The sequence below is a fragment of the Panthera tigris genome, chromosome D1 (assembly GCF_018350195.1).
Source record: "Panthera tigris isolate Pti1 chromosome D1, P.tigris_Pti1_mat1.1, whole genome shotgun sequence".
Taxonomy (NCBI): domain Eukaryota; kingdom Metazoa; phylum Chordata; class Mammalia; order Carnivora; family Felidae; genus Panthera; species Panthera tigris.
Window position 1 is genome coordinate 80,037,799 of NC_056669.1, and position 17,269 is coordinate 80,055,067.

Sequence of the window (17,269 nt, forward strand, 5' to 3'; positions counted from 1 at the left end):
AATTTAAGAAACAAAACCAAGGAAAAAAAAAAAAGAGAAAGACAAACCAAGAAACAGACTTTTAACTACAGAGCACAAACTGATGGTTACCAGAGAAGGGGTGGGTGAGGGCATGAGCAAAACAGGTGGTGGGGATTAAAAAGTACATTTATCATGATGAGCACTGAGTAATGTATGGAATTGTTGTATCAGTATATTGTACGTCCAAAACTAATATAATGTTGTATGTTAACTATACTGAAATTAAACAAAACAAAACAAAACAAAACAAAAACAGCTTAATACAAATGAAAAAAAGAAAAGATTCAATTTTGATGTCCAGTGCCCCCACACAGCAGTATGAGTTACTGTATTTGTATCTTATGTGTGAGGGGTCAGTTAATTCACCTTTTAAAGAAAGTATGGAAAAGTTTCATAGCTTTTTAAGATAACATTCTATAGTACTAGACATATAATATATACTGAATAAATTATGTTGAATTATTATTATCATCTTACTAAATTATAGGCACTTTCTTAGGAATGCATGTGAGAATCATATTTAATTTTCCAACCAGGTAATAATGATATAACAGGTAAAAATACATTTCCTGAAGTGAATTATACCCAAAGCCTGTTCCTTTTATTTTTACTCTATTCTATTACAAATAGCATGAAAAGAGACTGGCAGACTAAGGGATTCTATGGAGCATTGTCTCTGACAGTTGATTTCAAATTGCAGTCTGTATAGGAGTTACCGAAGCCACAGCAATTTCAGTAAATTGATATAATTTTAATGCCCATCTTACCTGATTGTTTTTTAAGAAATCAATAACAAACCACTGTCCCTGAAAAATTACTCTGAAGCTTACTTTTCTTACTGCAGAACAGCTCTCACAGGGTATATGTGAATCTGTAGCTTAGCTACATAGTTCCTAGACTGAGATACCTATAGTTTCAAAGTTTGAGATTAAGTGAGAATTATTTAGCCTGGTTCTCAGTAGCTGAACCTTCAAATCCAAAGGCAATTTATTCTTTTTCTGACATCGCCAGATGTTATGAACATAAGGGGAAGGATGGTTATGCTATGCATATTTTAGAAGTTCTAGATCCATTTTTCATACTCTCCACCTTCCTCTACATCTCAAATGTTCTAAAAGTGTTTGTTTGTTTGTTTTTGTTCTCTAATTTCTATTTGTTTTTGACCAATGATAAATACTAGCAAGAGACTGGAGAATGGGACAAAAAGAGAGGTTCTCTCCTTTCTGGACTATAGGCTGGCAGTGAATGATTTCTTCTATTAAAAACTTTAGCTGTTTATGGGGCACCTAGGTGGCTCAGTTGATTAAGCATCCAATTTAGGCACAGGTCATGATCTCAGGGTTCCTGAGTTCAAGTCCTGCTTTGGGCTCTGTGCTGACAGCTCAGAGCCTGGAGCCTGCTTCTGATTCTGTATCTCCCCCTCTCTCTCTCTGCTCCTCCCCTGTTCACACTCCATCTCTCTCTGTCTCTCAGAAATAAATAAACATTAAAAAGATTTAAAAAATAAAAAAAAAAACCACAAAAACGATAGCTGTTGATTGGTGTTTCTTATCTATAGTCAGATTACTCTCAGACTCTGCTAACATCTCTCACCTCTTGTCCCTTTAAAACCAACTGTAGTGGTTGCTTAACTCTGCTGCTGGCCCCAGGGTGCTTCATCAACCCTTATCAGTTTTCTTTAACTCTGCCCACATTCTCATAATAGTACTTCTATTAAATGAATTTAATGAACCTTTTGAGCCTACACTCATTTTCCTGCTAGGAACTTTATACATTGTTATCAGATTACCAAAATGGGAATATGAGATTGGATTTTTCATAAACATTTGACAACTATATGCTGGGTAGAGAAAGTAGGATTCTGGTAATATATGCCTTGTGATAACATTGTGATTGGGAAATTTACAGTAATAGTACTATGGGAAGTAGTAGAAATAGAAGACAAGATGTGGGTTAGAGTACCTTAGATAGTTTAGTACGGCAATGAAGAATAAAGAAAAGCTGACTTATTGTGCTTCTTCTAACGGAACTAATGGCTACACAGAGGAATGGACAAAGTAAATGCTGTCAATGCGTGATTCAGCACAGGAGAAGAAAGACTATTCACCAATTTCAATGATTGTGGAACATTCTCTGGGTCTGAATAGAAGGGGTGTAAAGATGCCAAACCAATTAAGTGTTCAATCTGTCCAATTTTCTTATAGTGTAGGGAAAAGACTGGGAGTCTGAGATACAAGATGGAAACGTTTTATCCGACACACTCAAGGAAAATGACTTTGAACTTCTAAATCCCACTAAATTTCTTTGCTAAAAAGAACATACTCCTACCCTTCCTCATGACTTCTAAGCCCACAGTGAGAGCTAGATGGAAGCAGGGCTGGCCCAGAAAGACAAGGGCTGCTCCAAGAGGAGTTAGCCTATAGAACAGAAGAATCATGAGATCCTGACAATTTAAATCAGAAGAATTATGAGCACATGTATGGATTTTTTTTTTATTTGTCCACACAGATGCACTCACCTGAGATTTAAAGTATTGGTTTAATTAAGCCTTATAGGTTGTATTGGCTTTGCTATCTCAATCCACCTGGAAAAAGCTGTTTTGAAAGATCCATGGTATGGCCTCCTGAAAGATTAAGAATAACAGGTAGAAAGAAACACCCTGAAAACAGGTGGTTCTGATTTGAAGGATGTGGTATATGCTCTAGACAAGTGAATAATAGATGGTGAATTATTTCCTATAGTCATGTTACTATGTGTCTAGGAATTAAAAGGTAGAAATTAAAGTGCCCCTTGGCACTATTTTACCTAATAACTCCACTGAGAAATTACTGCTTTCTATTCCTTTATTCTTTGGTTCCATAAGTTTAGAAGCCTTGATTGCAAATGGAAGAATGCCTCAATGTAGGAATACAACCATGGAACATTCTAATCTTCATGTGGGACTTCTCATGCATTAAACCAAGAGGCAGAGAAGAGAGTCATTTTTCTGTTACTCTCTTGGCCTCTCAGTGCTTGATACTGTTTGTAAAAGAGAAATTGGTTTGTGGGAGCAAAGACTGTATCCAAAACCCATTGAATACATGGGGGAGCTTCTTCATACTTCTGTGCCAACAGTTTTAGTTAATGGAAATATGTATCATGCAAATAAAGACAAAGTCACAAAGGACACAGTAAGAACAGATAAAGGTTTACTATGTCCCCCACCTTTTTCTCTTAACCCTATTCAGACCTCTGTAAATCTTCCATTTATTGAAGACTTGTTTTGAGATGTGTCATCTCTTTCTTTTAGGGACCAGAAATTATATAATGATCAATGTAAGAATCACTGAAACCAAGAAACAGAAGGAATTGTGATATCCAATAATTCTTTCATCCTTTAAAAAAAATCATTTCATTTCCTGGCTAAAATTATTCAAAGTCCCCGCAAGGCCATGTATAATTTGGCTGCTGCTTCTTTCATGACCTCAATTCCTGTAATTTCTCCCCTTGTTCACCCTGGCACCACTACACTGGTCTTGAAATTCCTGGAAAATGCCAAGTTCATTTCTACCCAAGGTCTTAACTTAAGCACACCTGTAACTTAAGCACACCTGTACTTATGGCTTCTCATAACTTACTACTTCCAGAGTAGTTTGTTCGGATAACACTCCAATTTCACATTTCAGAGAATCTTTTTGCAACTAACCTATTTAAAATATGAGCACTTTCCTCATCATGTTCTATCCCTTCTTCCAGCTTTATTTATGCCACAGCACTCCTCATTCTAGAAGTCATGCTAGACTGCTGACTAGACTGCTGACTATTGTTCATCTTCCCCCAGAAAAAACAAAACAAAACAAAAATGAACTGTGAAATCAAGAACTTTTCTTGGTTCACTAACTTTTGTATCTTGAACCTGTATTAACAATATCTGGTGCTTCGTAGACACTAAGTGTTATCATTATAAATATTGTTTCTGTAAGTTTTCATAAGACTTTCTTTACCTTTGTGTGGCTTGACCCACACATTAATTATTCTATGAACCTATCTCCTCATCTATAAAAATTAAAATATACCCTGGTTATCTGTGGTGAGGCATGAGAAAGTGAGTGAATATTAAAAACCCTGATTTAGAATTCTCAACTTCCTCTCTCCCCATACCTAGTCCCTAAGCCTTGATTAAGTCATAATATGCATCATTTCAGGCATGTTATCCAATCCACACTTTTTATGAGTAAGCAGGACAGCTATCAATATAAGTGCTGAATTACCTTTAAGTCTAATGTTTATGCTATATAAAAATTCAAATACCCTATTAAAATTGAAATGAAAGTTGCTGTGAAATAATCTCTGCTCCCTTCAGTCTGCTTTATTTCTTTAATGTTTAATCTGATTTGCAGTCATAGAATTTCTTAGGAATCAGTATGCTGTATCTAACAATAAATGGTTAATTTCTATCGTTCTTGGGCAATAATACACTGATTACTAAGGAATTACTGATTACTAATTGTTATAATACATTGATTATTAGGGAATTAAGGTTAAACCACTGTAGATTTAATACATTTACTGAAAGTAATTATAACTTTAACATAGGTAACTGTCAAAATTGATTGCATTTAGTGTATCTGTATGAATAGGATTAGTTAAGGATAGTTTTAAAGAAAACTCCAATTTAAATTAGGCCTATATTTGTAATCATTTAAAGCCAAATTATTAAAATTATATTATACCCTGGTCTACTGTGGGGAATAAGCTTAGAATTCCCTGAGCTTACACCTATGGGTTAACAAGGCATAAGGAAATAGAAAGCCACAGTATGAAAGCTTCCAAGATTAGGTAAACAAGATTAGGTATTCAGGGCAGAAGTGCCCCCAAGTTAGTACCATAGCAGAAAGCTGCTTTCACAGGAAGGAAGGAACAAAATAGGTAAATAGGTAAATAGGACTATACACCGCAGCAGGGCAAAGTTGACCAGAGCAGAGCTAATTAGCAAAAAAAAAAAAGATGCCTTGTTGACCCTGAGGTAGCATGCTCTGTCTTTCTTGTAGCAAGCTATGTTTTTTTCTCCCCCAGGCAAGTTTAAGTAAACAGAGATGGCACCTCATGTCTGCTGTAAACAACTATCTGGCCAGGCACAGGGTTTTTGTTTTGTATTGACCCAAACCCCTAACACTGCTTATCTTCAAAACCCCCTTTCCCTCACACCCATGAGTTAATATTCATGGTTTCATTGTCTCTTTGTGCACGTCCATCATGCTTGTAAGCCTTCTGGTCTTGATAAAAACCGGAGCAAGGAACCTTACTTGGGGCTCTTGTCTCCACCTGTGGCCTCTCTTGCATTTCAATCCTGTGTCTGTTCTCTTGCTGGACAAGAGAGAACTCCAGACCCAGAGTCTACGCCAGTCTACTAATTAGTAGTGTAGGTCACTAAACGTATGACGAAAACAAGAGTTTGGAGTAGGATAAAATTGAAATTTATGAAAAGCCTGTTTTAAATGTGTTGCTTGTACAGCTTAACATACACAATCACCTTGGCATCGTAAGGGTCCAATGATATAGATGTTAATAACTACATTGGGAAGACTAAGAACTGTACTATAACCTTCTCAAGGGGGCAAATCTATAGTGAGAAAACAGTCTCTCTGCTTCTGGAAACTATTATATCCTCTCTTCTAAGCTGACTTTCAGACTCTCTCTACTCTTGTTTCCACTTTAGACAAAGATGTTTGTTAGTGACAGTCCACTTATATTTGGAAGGAGAGCCTTGCCAATCCTTTTTGGCATCCCTGCCTTTGTTCTCACTGTGCAATCTCCCAAGAATACAGAGATTTCTAGCTTCACTTCACATATGAAGCACCAATGTAGCTAGGCCTTTCTCACCTTCTTATTTATCTATTCAACTGAGTATATAATGAATGTGGGCTGCATTGTCATTATTTATCAGCATCTGGCATATTACATCATGATATTCAATAACAGGAAATCTCTTCCTTTAATATCTGCTATTCAGTAAAGTTAATGTTTCTCATTTTATCAGAGTCATAAATTAGTGCTTGTGTTGTACTACTTTCCTTTTATGATCTTCTGATATTCTTTTCAATATAGAGAACACTTTTCTGAGTGCCTTGTTAATGAATAATCATTATATGTAACACTTTGTATGGGTACTTTATGATTCATAAGGCAGTTTTACCAAATTGTCTCATGTTACCTCTGCATATTACCATTTACATACAGGAAAAATTTATGGAGAAACAATGTCTTTGCCCTGAAGGGAGTTTTCAGAATAGTTGGAGTAAACAGAAAAGCAGGAAAAAGACGTTGAATTATAGTGTGATTCAAGCTGTTAACACTGATTCCCATGGTAGCACAGAGAAGTCTGGAGTGGGAAAATTGAGTGAAATATTTCTGGAAGAGAGATTATGAAACTGCTTAAAAGCATAAAGTTGAACAAAAACCAAAATGGCTGCATTAATGCCTCAGCAAACCTCGATTTTAAAGTAACCTTTTTTCTCTCTTCCACAAGCCACCCCTTCTCCGTTCTGAGCCTTGTGTTTCAGGAACCTGGTACCATCCTGAATATGACTAAGGAAGTTAGCAGACATACACAATTCCTGTCGAAACTCGCTAGATCCTGTATTTCCCTATAAAACCTTCCAAATCTCTTCCTCCACAGGAAGCTTGTCGTTTTTGAAGGTAGTTTTGTAGCCTCCTTTGCCCAGCAAAGCAATAAAGTCATTATTCCTCTTTATCCCAAACTCTTATCTTCACATTATATTTTGGCTCCAACGTATGAGGTCAGTTTTTGACAACAATTATACCTGTAGAGAGACTTGAAATGTGACTAGAAATTACTTTAAGGAATGCTGCAAAAGGAATATTTCTTTTGGCAGATGTAGATCCAAGCACAAAGTTTAAAGATCTAAATCTGGATAATGTGGGATTTGACAGTACACAAATCTGGAACCAGATAGTCTGGGTTCAAGGGACAGCTTTTGCTTCTTACCAATTAGATGTATAAGTTTGGACAAGTTACCTACCTCTCTGTGCCTTGGTTTTCTAATCTGTAAAATATGGATCATTACAGTATGAATCTCATAGGATTGTTAAGAAATTAAGAGCTGGGGCACCTGGCAGGCTCAGTCAGTTAAGCATCTCATCTGACTCTTGATTGTGGCTGAGGTCATGCTCTCACAGTCATGGAGTGGAGTCCCATCAGGCTCTGCGCTGAGCATGGAGCCAGCTTGGTATCTTTGTCTCCCTCTCTCCCTCTGCCCCTATCCTGCTCGTATGTGCTTGCATGTGTGTGCGCATGATCTCTCTCAAAATAAATAAATAAACTTTTTAAAAATAGCTTAAAAAATTAAAAGAGTTAACACCCATAAAAGACTTCTTGGTGTGTAGTAAGCACTCAATAAAGATCAGTTATTATTATCATGACTGAGTTGTGGGGAGATGTTAAGGTAGCAGAGAGATAGAGAGATGAGACTCCTAAAAGGGTAGACTTTGTCTCCATTTTACACACGTAGAAATTGAAACTCACAAAGTCCTAAGTAGAAGGTATGCAATTCATTCTCTTCTTGGTACCCTTTATTGCTATCGATACTATTTCAGGTTCTATTTTTTTTCTCAAACGTAACACAAGAAGACATTTTTTAAACATGATTTCTGAAGTAGAAACTGCCTGCTAAACAGCATTTTATTGCAAAAAGTCCTTTGTGGTGAATATAATACTTGTCATCTCCCCAGAATTTCCCTGACATTGAATACAAATGCAGTTCAGCCCCAACCCTGATCCTTTGCTCCAGCAGTCATAGGCTTCTCCAGGCAGGATGTAAATATCATTAAGATGATGCAAACTCCCCCAAATTCTGTTCCCTTATAATAGATATTGACATGAAGCTCTCCAGTGGCAAGGTTCAGCTTCCCAAGTAACACAATTACCTTTACACATGGAAATCACTGCCTATTCTGAGCCTTGACATAAAAGGAAATGCTTTTTTTAATGCTGTCATTGATTACCATTTTAAATCAGAAAAACTTTTGTTTTAGACTTTCCACCTGATCTAATCCTCATCTCATCCCCTTATCTAATTTCCTCAGAGATAAATGATGTGGGAAACAAAGGCAAATGAAAAATTATATTTCCTAACAAGTTACAGCCCACTGACAAGTCCTTGAGACAGGGAGAGTGACCTTCCTCTATGAGCTCAGCTACCTTGAAGATGACACTTTGCTAATAAGGGCAAAAGGCAAACTTAGCTTAACATTATCTTGACACCCCCTCCCCCCCGCCCCACCGCCAGGATCCTATAAGTCTACTGTAACATATAAAACTTCCTTTGGGAATTTCCTTTATCTCTACCCCCAAGATATATGTTGGCAATCATACTCCAAGCATATGGGCCACTGATAAACATCTGAAGGGTCTCATGACTGAAGTTTTACTAGACAGTAATAAATGAGCTTCTCCTAACAGTAGCTAACATCTTCAAGGTCCTGGAAACTTTGCTTCCAAAATTTCTTAGAGACTTATGCTATCACTGACTCCCTTCCCAACATGAAGGTACATAATCAGTCACCTATCACAACCCCAGTGCAACTTTTTCTGCACATGGGTCCTGTTCCTGTGTTTTAATAAAACCACCATTTTGCACCAAAGACATCTCAAGAATTCTTTCTTGTCTTTCGGCTCCAAAGACAACACACCAAACCATAACAATAAACACTTTCAATAATTTGGAGTTTTAAAGTGCATACATCTACTCAAACATAATTGTGATATTATCCCAGTCAACAAAAGGCTGTGGAGGAATTCCTCAATGCTAAACTTTCCAGACTTCCTACAAAGTAGCCAGGACTATACTTGGCAAAACAGAGGATATGACACATACCCAATATGGCTTCTGTTTTTAAATATCTTACAGGTTTTTTTTAGATAACTTCCTTCGTTTCTTCTATAATTGAGGACAAACAACATAATGAGGGTTTACAAAACAATAATGTATAAAAATAGTAATATACTATTATTATTAGTAATAATGTATAATAATAGTATAATAATTGTGTTCCTGTGTTCAGAACAGTCCTGGAAGGAGCCTTTATGTGAAAACAAGACAGCCACCTCTACTCTGTCCCCAGCATAACACTATTTGTTAGATCTATCCATGATGGCTTTATGTCTGCGTACATATAGACACTTTAACCTGAAATCTTTGCCATTTACTTAATTATTTGTGGAATTATTTAATGTTTAGTTTTTCCTAATAATTACTCATGCAGTTAGAGTTTCTGACATTCTTTTTCATCTATGTATCCACATTGTTTAACAGGTGCCTGATCCATAGCAGGATGTGATGAAGCTTATGGAATCAATTAAATAAATGGACTCAGCCTCTTTCACACAATCTCAGCCCTCTTCCTTCACAGGAGTGCAGATCCATTGCCTATGCTTCACTGGCTCAGTTATAATTTTTTCAGAGCTAACTGAAAAAAATATTTACTCTAATTCCGCTAATATGGAAGTAAGACCAGAGGATGATCTACTCTAGACTTATGTAGACAAAATGCTCCAAAAATATGTTGGCTATTTGCCAGGGTGGAATGTTAGTGTTTGGAAATTTGATAATTGAATCTGAGGGCCATGAGTAAGTTAGTGTGCTGGTTTTGTAGAATAGCTTCCCATATCTATATCCTAACTGATTGTTGAAATTAGGTCAGAGTTAACCAGGGCTGCTATGAAAGCATTTTATCTCCTTATCCTGAGTGGACACTCATGTAAGCTGCATGGCATTTTCCTGAAATGAATTCCTTATTGTTTAATGAGAACAAAGGGCATGATTGTTTTAAGTATATAGATAAGATGAGACTAAGCAATATAAAGATAAGAAAAGTGTCCTACCTTCAAAAATCACCAGCCAGGGATCATTTTAAAGTTCCAATAGTAGTATGGCAAAGGATGGTGGGTTGGCAGGACTGAATGAGGAGCATGGCCCCATATTTTCTCTCAAAAGATAAAGAACTGGGAACATCTAGACCTGTCAATATCACCACCAATCCTTCTCTGTGTGGATATTCATTCTTTACTGGGAAAATAATTTCATTTCATGTTTAGTGAGTACTTAAAACATATATACCATTGTGGAGCATCTTTGTGCTATACTACAAAGATTACTAAGCCAGCTACCACCCCACAGGAACTCAAGGTGTAAAGGGGTGTGTGTGGGGGGAGGGGTGGTGATGCATATTGTGACTTATTTTAAAGAAAGACGTCTCTTTTTCTTTACAAAAGACAAAAAGAAACAGACAAAATCCAAACCAAACCAAACCAAACAAAATGCAGCAATGCAGCATTTGGTTTTGCCAAATTTTCTTTTTCCCTCCCTTCCTTTCTTCATTTAATAAATTCTCCAAAACCACCCTGAAAATAGGTTGATTTTCTGAAATACAAGCAGAAGCAATATATTCCCTGCTACTTAACAGGTCCAAGGCAGATGCTGATTGCTGCAGGTTTCTTCCTGATAGGTCCATTTGGGCAACCCCCTCCATTTTATTACTAATGGAAACAAATGACTGACACATTGAAGGTCAGGTTTTGGATTCTCAAGCTTTATCACTTCTAATCTTTTACAAGCTGTCTTATTACCTATGTTTTGACACCTATTGCAATAGTGTTTTGTGAACAAGTCACAATTTTGTTCAGTAACCTGAGTAATTTTAGTGTTTGCCACAAACATTTCTATCTGCATTGGGTGGGATTATACATAAAGTATATGAATCTTTCAGTACTAGACATTAAGTTCTCTGCATTTCACCAGACTGGAAATATTTATTTATTGTTTAGATTTTATTCAATAAGTGAGAGAAAGAAATGCTTCTAGATTCTTTCAATTCTCCCAAGGTTTTTCTAGATGGAATGATCAGGATTAATCTAAAGAGCCTAATATCTTTTAAATCCATCTGTTCTCATCCCAAATCATGATTACCAACAGTGCATGTTAAAGCAAAGATTTATTTTTTTTTACTTTTTTTTAAAATATATGAAATTTATTGTCAAATTGGTTTCCATACAACACCCAGTGCTCATCCCAACAGATGCCCTCCTCAATACCCATCACCCACCCTCCCCTCCCTCCCACCCCCTATCAGCCCTCAGTTTGTTCTCAGTTTTTAAGAGTCTCTTATGCTTTGGCTCTCTCCCACTCTAACCTCTTTTTTTTTTTTCCTTCCCCTCCCCCATGGGTTCCTGTTAAGTTTCTCAGGATCCACATAATAGTGAACACATATGAAATATGGCCCTTTGTAGCAACATGGATGGAACTGGAGAGTGTTATGCTAAGTGAAATAAGCCATATAAACCAAAGATTTAGAGTAAAATATTCATCTCACATCCTTCACCAATTTCTGAAAATATTGACCAAGGCAAGCCTGATCACTGCTAAGATACAGGGGTAATACATTTTCTTGCCTGCATTAGATTTAGGTCTTCTTTCTCCCCATCCATATAAATTTTAAATGACTTTCAGGATTATCTCAGGTTCTACCTCCTCCAGGGTACCTTCAAACAGAAATGATGTAATTTAAAATTTTTCTCTGTTCTAACTCATCCAATCACCCTCAGTAGTCAGACAGACCTGTATTGAAACCTTGACTTCATTTATCACTAGTTATGTCACTTGAACAAGTTACATAACTTCTTTCATCTCACCTGATATACTGACCTTCAGGGAATTTCTAGAAGGTTATAATGAGATTCTTATGCAAAGCATGTAGGATAGTGCATATCCTGTTTATTAAATGCTCAATAAATCCTAGCTGTCACCATCATCATCATCACCATTCTTACACTGTATCTCTATCTCTTATTATTTATACCACTCTTTAGTTCTTTCTTGCATTTTTTTTATTCTCTGCACATACCCATATTTCTCTTCAATAAATTTATAAATCTATGATAGCACAACCTGGATTTTTATATTATTACATGTCATGGATATAGAAAAAAACAATATAGGCAAGTAACAGTCTGAGAGAGGGCTAGGAGGAAGCTTCAAGTAAATATAGAAGTTGCTCTTTATCTACAAGAAGAAATTTGCAAGTGCATATGTGTACACATGTACATGAAAAAAAGAGGGGAGAGATAGTAAGTGAGATACAGTGAGATCCATCCTCCCTTGCAAAACAGATTTTGCGAAAGAGAAAACAGTTATGACTGTAGGCATAGTTTAAGGAACGAGGGATAAATCTAGTCTTGATAAAGTTTAGAGGTGACTGCCGATGATGTAGATAAAGTAGACTGAGGCCTTATGTGTGTTATGGTGGGGCAAGGTTGAGTGGTCCTTGAATGCCTCAAAGAAGATTCTTCATAATTTATTCAGTTTGGGACTAGAGGCACATTTATGAGTGGATATTCAATCTGTACATTTCCATTGTGGAAATATCAATTAACTTGAAAATGATAGATATGAATCTGAAACCCAGAGCCATTACTGATTAGCTATGTTATCTTCATTTACTTAATTTTCTTGAATCTTATTTTTCTTAACTCTCTATTAAGATAATATTGTTTACCTCCAGTGATTCTGGTGAGGATGAAATAAAATTCAGGATTTGAAAGCATTTTAAAAAGTAATATATAGGCCATATACATGTTTTTAGCATTGTTATCATCTTTTGGTGCTCTCAATGTTGTCATTATTAAGATCACTGTAAATAATCTAAGAGTTAAAGAATATATGCAAGAAGATAATAAATGGAGACAGAAATCTGTGGGCAGACTCAAGTTTTGTAAATATGAAGAAACAAAGGCTTTTTTTTTCAATATATGAAATTTATTGTCAAATTGGTTTCCATACAACACCCAGTGCTCATCCCAAAAGGTGCCCTCCTCAATACCCATCACCCACCCTCCCCTCCCTCCCACCCCCCATCAACCCTCAGTTTGTTCTCAGTTTTTAAGAGTCTCTTATGCTTTGGCTCTCTCCCACTCTAGCCTCTTTTTTTTTTTTTTCTTCCCCTCCCCCATGGGTTTCTGTTAAGTTTCTCAGGATCCAAAGGCTTTAATGGAGTTATTGAGCTTTGAAGTAGCTATCATTCAATTATTGTGCACTCCAACTACACTGTCCCCACCCTGAATGGCCTAGAAAGATGCTAGCCTCATTTATATTATTATCATATCTAGAATACATATTTACTTTTAAGGAACCAGTTAATATTTCCAGAGTGTATGGTTCAATATTAATCTGAAAACATTACAGGTATTTCAAAAAACACAACCAAATGAAGAGTATTAGTTCTTTCTCGATTCAACAAACATTTATTGGACTGACTCCAGAGCCTAGAGTCAAATGTTTGACTCCATAAAGCCTAGAGTGTATTGGAAGATACACATACTTTAAATAAATAGTTATGAAAATACATAATTTAAAACTGTTTAGTAATATAAATAAAACATTAATATAGTAATATAAAAAAAACAGTGTGTTGTTAAGAGAGTAGGTAAGGGGAAGTCCATTGAAATATAAAGGGTGAATAGAAGATAACTAGATGAAGAAGGAAGGGAGAACTGCCTGTTGAATCATAGTCAGAAAAAAAAAAAAAGACATGTTCAAGGAATTTATTTATTTCATTTATTTTGTTTAAATTCAAGTTAGCTAACATACAGTGTAGTCTTGGTTTCAGTAGCAAAATCCAGTGATTCATCTCTTACATATGAGCACCCAGTGCTCATCCTGAAAAGTGCCCTCCTTAATACCCATCACCCATTTTCCCTCTCCCCTGCCCCCCCTCAGTTTGTTCTTTGCATTTCAGAGTCTCTTACAGTTTGCCTCCCTCTGTGTTTTTATCTTATTTTTCCTTCCCTTTCCCTATGTTCATCTGTTGAGTTTCTCAAATTTCACATATGAGTAAACTCACATGATGTCTGTCTTTTTCTGACTCTTTTCACTGAGCATAATACCTTCTAGTTCCATCCACATTGTTGCAAGTTACAAGATTTTATCTTATTTTTTCATCACCAAGTAGTATTCCATTGTATATACATACCATGTATGTATCTTCTTTATCCATTCATTAGTCGATGGACATTTGGGTTTTTTCCATATTTTTGCTATTGTTGATATCGCTGATATAAACATTGGGGTGCATGTGCCCCTTTGAATCAGCATATTTGTATCCTTTGAATAAATTATTAGTAGTGCAATTGCTGGGTTGCAGGGTAGTACTATTTTTAATTTTTTCTTTAAAAAATATATATACATATATATATTTTAACGTTTATTCATTTTTGAGAGAGAGAGAGAGAGAGAGAGAGAGAGAGAAGGGAGTGGCTGAGAGAGGGAGACACAGAATCCAAAGCAGGCTCCAGGCTCCCAGCTGTCAGCACAGAGCCCAAAGTGGGCTTGAACTCACGAACTGTGAGATCATGACCCAGGAGGAAGTTGGACACTTAACCAACTGAGCCACCCCGGCCCCCCTTTTGTGAGAAACCTCCATACTGTTTTCTGGAAGGGCTGTACCAGTTTACATTCCCACCAACAGTGCAAAAGCATTCCCTTTTCTCCGCATCCTCACCAACATCTGTTGTTTCCTGAGTTGTTAATTTTTGTGACTCTGACAGGTGTGAGGTGATATCTCATTGTGGTTTTGATTGGTATTTCCCTGATGATGAGTGATGTTCAGCATCTTTTCATGTGTCTGTTATCCATCTGGATGTCTTCTTTGGAGAAGTGTCTATTCATGTCTTTGGCCCAATTCTTCACTGGATTAAGTTTTTTGGGGGGTGTTGAATCTATAAGTTCTTTATAGATTTTAGATACTAATCCTTTATCCAATATGTCATTTGCAAATATGTTCTCCTATTCCACTGGTTGCCTTTTAGTTTTGTTGATTGTTTTCTTTGATGTGCAGAAGCTTTTTATCTTGATGAGGTCCTAATAGTTCATTTTTGCTTTTATTTCCCTTGCCTATGATGGTTTCATGTCTCATATTTAGGTATTTCATCTTTTTTGAATTTATTTTTGTGTATGGTTTAAGAAAGTGGTCCAGATTAATTCTTCTACATGTTGCTGTCCTCTTCTCCCAGCACCATTTGCTGAAGAGACTCTTTCCATTGGATACTCTTTCCTGCTTTGTTGAAGACCAGTTGGTTATATTTTTGGGTCCATTTCTGGGTTGTCTATTCTATTCCATTGATCTAAGTGTCTCTTTCTGTGCCAGTCCCATACTGTCTTGATAATTACAGCTTTGTAATACATCTTGAAATCTAGAATTGTGATGCCTCAAGCTTTGGTTTTCTTCTTCAGGATTTCTTTGGCTATTCTGGGTCTTTTCTGGTTCCATAAAAATTTAGAATTGTTTGTTCTAGCTCTGTAAAGAATGCTGGTGTTATTTTGATAGGAATCGCATTGGACGTTTACCTTGCTTTGGGTAGTATCAACATTTTAACACATATTTGTTCTTCCAATCCATGAGCATGAAATGTTTTTCCATTTCTTTGGGTCTTCTTCAATTTCTTTTAAAGCTTTCTGTAATTTTAAGCACACAGATCTTTTACCTCTTTATTTAGGTTTATTCCTAGGTATTTTATGGTTTTTGGGTGCAATTGTAAATGGGATTGATTCCTTCACATCTCTTTCTGCTGCTTCATTATTGGTGTATAGAAACTTAAAAAGTTCAGTGGAACAGTGATAGAAAGTAGACAGTAATGCAGGATGTTTCTGGAGAACATGGATGGGAATCTTCTCCAGGCTTCATGCTTTTATTAAAGAGGACACCAATTACGGTGTCATGAACTAATTATGCTCTTGCAGAAGGACAAAGGAACAGACATGACTCAATTCCCTTCCTTTTTATTTTTCTCTGAAGATTACTTTCAAGAAGTACACAAATTCCTATGCTTTAGCATGAGAAAAGTTTCACAGGTGGGCCTTCAATGAGTTTGGACTGCCATAGTATAGCTGAGCATATTACCAAGTGGTTAAATCTAATTTGGGAATAAAATATTTGTAAGCTCATTTGTCCAATTGATCTAAGCTTTATATGGCAACCTAGGAATTATCAATAGTAAAGATCAGATTTTAATTTACTTTGTACTTACTTTGTTGCTCTCATAATTGTTTTGAACCTTAGCCGAGGGGAAAAGATGGACTGTTATGCATTGGCTCTCATATTAAAACACAGATATAAATCAGATCTGATGCATGCCAGGCCTTTTAGACCATTGCAGAAATTTAAGTCTTAATTGTAATTGCAATGAAAATGTTGAAGGATTGAATGAAACAAAATGATATAACATATACAATTATTAATGTTTGCTCTAGCCAATCTGTGAAGAATAATTTCAGGACAAAATAAATTCAGTAATGTTAGGGAGTTGCTAAAGTAATTTTGGTAATATATGTTTGGTAAGAAGAACAATATTCTAACATTTAAAATTATATTAGTAGATATAAGACATGCCCATAATTATCATGTTTACACATAAGGCATTTCAAATCCATGGCTGATCAAGGTGTGACACATGGAAAGTTTTTAGTAGACACTGGTGAATAAGAAATGACAGTTAAACTATCTGCTGGGAAAACAGCATATACAAGTCATAAATGATCCATTGAAAATACTTTTGAAAATACATTAATGTCTTTTTTCACTTTTCATTCCTCACATTGTAAGATCATCCTCTTTTTGGTCAAAACAATTTGCAGCCTTTGGTTCCAAATTATTAATGCAATGTTGTACAGATAAATAAACAATTAAAATTTAAGAATCAATTTCCATATCATATAATAGTCCTAACATTACAGTATTTAAAAAAAATTTTTTTGATGTTTATTTATCTGTGAGAGACAGAGTGCAAGTGGGGGAGGGGCAGAGAGAGAGGGAAACACAGAATCAAATCAGGTTCAGACTCTGAACTGTCAGCACAGAGCCTGACATGGGGCGTAAACACAGACTGCCAGATCATGACCTGAGCCAAAGTCAGAGGCTTAACCAACTGAGCCCCCCAGGTAGCGAGCCTCTCAACATTATAGTATTTTTGAATGAGTCAGGTATTTCCTCAATTTCAAAAGTTCTGAAGCAAGGGCTATTTATTTTTATTCTACTTATTTATTTTTTTTAAATTTTCTTTAGAGTGTATTTATTTTTGAGAAACAAAGAGAGTGAGAGAGACAGAATTCAAGCTGGGGAGGGAGCCAAGATGGCGGAACAGCATGGAAGTTTTTTGTGTGTCTCACGTCCATGAAATACAGCCAGACCAACACTAAAC